We start from the raw sequence: 2,937 nt of genomic DNA, 5'->3' as shown, positions 1-2,937 counted from the left end.
TTTCCAATGATTGCCAACTAGGCCATCTTCTGCTACATATGCAGCTAGAGACATGAATGAGATCTGGGGATACTGATTAGTTCATATTGTTGTTCCACCTATAGGGTTTCAGACCTCTTCAGCTCTTGGGTATTTTCTCTAGCTCCTACATTGGGGGCCCTGTGTACCATCCTATAGATGACTGTGACCATCCACTTCTGTATTTGCCAGGCACTGGCAAAGCCTCACAGGAGACAGCTATATCAGGGTCCTTTCAGGAAAATCGTGTTGGCATATGCAATAGTGTCTTCGTTTGGTGGCTGATTATGGGATGGACCCCCCCCCCCCCCCAGGGTGGGGCAGACTCTGGATGTTCCATCCTTTCATCTTAGCTCTAAACTTTGTCTCTGAAACTCCTTCCATGGATATTTTAATTCCCTATTCTATGGAGGAATGAAGTATCCATGAGTTGTTCTTCCTTCTAGATTTTCTTGTGTTTTAGAAGTTGTATCTTGGGTATTCTAGGTTTCTGGGCTAATATCCACTTATCAGTGAGTGCATATCAAGTGACTTCTTATGTGATTGGATTACCTCACTCAGGATGATATCCTCCAGATACATCCATTTGCCCAAGAACTTCATAAATTCATTTTTTTTATATAGCTGAGTAGTACTCCATTGTGTAAATGTACCACATTTTCTGTATCCATTCCACTGTTGAGGGACATCTGGGTTTTTTCCAGCTTCTGGCTATATTATAAATAGGGCTGATATGAACATGTTAGAGCATGTTTTTGTTTGTTTGTTTGTTTGTTTGTTTTGTTTTTTACTAGTTGGCTTTAGCTCCTTAGACAATGATAAAGTGATCATCGGTTTGTGGGTTCATTTTTGGGTCTTCAATTCTATTTCATTGATCTTCCTGCCTGTTTGTGTAGCAATACTATGCAGTTTTTAATCACTATTCCTCAGTAATGCAGCTTGAGATCAGGGATGGCAATTCCCCCAGAAGTTCTTTTATTGTTGAAAACAGTTTTAGATATCCTGGGTTTATTTGGTATTCCACGTGGATTTGAAAATTGCTCTTGAGCTAAAGGGATCTGCAACCCTATAGGTGGAACAACAATATGAACTAACCAGTACCCCCAGAGCTAGTGTCTCTAGCTGCATATGTATCAAAAGATGGCCTAGTCAGCCATCAGTGGAAAGAGAGGCCCATTAGTCATGCAAACTTTATATGCCTCAGTACAGGGGAACGCCAGGGCCAAGAAGTGGGAGTGGGTGGGTAGGGGAGTGGGGGGTAGGGTATGGGGGACTTTTGGGATAGCATTGGAAATGTAAATGAGGAAAATACCTAATTTTAAAAAAAGGATGGAACACAGGGCCCCTAATGGAGGAGCTAGAGAAAGTACCCAAGGAGATGAAGGGGTCTGCAACCCTATAGGTGTAACAACAATATGAACTAACCAGTACCCCCAGAGCTCGTGTCTCTAGCTGCATATGTAGCAGAAAATGGCCTAGTCTGCCATCATTGCGAAGAGAGGCCTCTAAGACTTGCAAACTTTATATGCCCCAGTACAGGGTAACACCATGGCTAAGAAGTGGGAGTGGGTGGGTAGGGGAGCAGGGTGGGGGTAGGGTATAGGGAACTTTCGGGATAGCATTTGAAATGTAAATAAAGAAAATATCTAATAAAAAAACCCAGTTTCTAAGAAGCTTCCTTCTCTTTCAAGGAAGAGAAACCTCAGAGCACTCTAGGAAGTAACAAAAGAAAGACATTTAGTAGACACACAAACACAGGTACTAGAGGAAAGCTTTTCTTTTTTTTTTTTTCCTTTTTTTTTTTTTATTAACCCTTTCCAAACTTTATTCCCAGGCTTCTTCAACTTGATTTGCTGCAAAGAATGAATTAGGTATAGTGAAAACTGAAAAGAGCCGCAGTGCCCGGGGGGCTTGGGCTTAAAAATATTAGAGATCTAGATTTTATCAGATCCATAATAAACAAAAAAATTTTAAAAAGCAGTCATGATATAAAATAGCAGCTCCTGTAATTTCTGCAAGTATCACCTTCTTCAGAAGTTGCTTCAATTCAGTTTGCCTCATTCCTAGAAGCCTCGTCAAAATTCTCCACCAGATCTGGAACTTCATCATCATCATCCTCTCCAGTAGCAAGTGGTGCTTTTCCATCCACAGATTGTTTGGGCAGAGCTTCAGACAGTCTCCTTAAACTAGTCAGACTGTCTGCACCGAGCTGGTTGAGGATGCTGGGAACCATTTCTGTCAGCTGCTTTGTCTCAGTGTGGCCTTTAATGGTGAAGGTGTTTTCTGCCGGAGATGCCTGAACTTTAGGGTTGTTAAAATGGATCACTGTTCCTTGGTTTGTAAACATGTTCACCTGTTCAATACCAGAGATATTGTTTACCCCTAACTTCTTTAAGGAGAACTGCAGTTTTTTATCGTCTGCTGTGGCTGTTCTGTGAACCACCTTCTTTCTATGAGCAGTTCCTTTCCCACCAATGCGCACTTGTGCCTGCAGTTTGGCGAGTTTCTCCTGGTTCATGATCATTTCTTTCATCTTGTCGGAGTGGAAATGGCACCACGCGGGGGACTAAGGTTCATGCTCAGGGGGTCTCAGGCAGACCAGCTGAGAGAAGGCACACATACGCGGGGACGTAAGATGGCAGCTGGGGGGGGGGGAAGCTTTTCTGTTATCATTTGCCTAATGTGGTGGACTTCACTCTGAAGTGGACTTCATGCTCTTGCTCATTCTCTTAATAAAGATAAACTGTGACTGCTAAAAAAAAAGAAAAGAAAAAAGAAAAAAAAAGGAAAAAAATTGCTCTTGCTAAATATGTGAAGAAGTAAGTAGGAATTTTGATGTGGATTGCACTTAATCTGTAGATTTCTTTCAGCAAGATGGCCATTTTTACTATATTAATCCGGCCAATCCATGAGCATGGG

General features: G+C 41.9%; 1 pseudogene; it reads right to left on the bottom strand.

The window, feature by feature from the left end:
• Positions 1 to 1,927: 1,927 nt before the first annotated feature.
• Positions 1,928 to 2,551, bottom strand: LOC110288654 (transcription factor BTF3 pseudogene; annotated as a pseudogene).
• Between the last annotated feature and the right edge of the window lie 386 nt (positions 2,552 to 2,937).

Source organism: Mus caroli, unplaced genomic scaffold, assembly GCF_978045245.1.
Source record: "Mus caroli unplaced genomic scaffold, Mus_caroli_1 scaffold_5, whole genome shotgun sequence".
In the NCBI taxonomy this organism is placed as follows: domain Eukaryota; kingdom Metazoa; phylum Chordata; class Mammalia; order Rodentia; family Muridae; genus Mus; species Mus caroli.
Note: the sequence above shows the minus strand (reverse complement) of the source record. Positions and strands in the feature narration are given on the sequence as shown.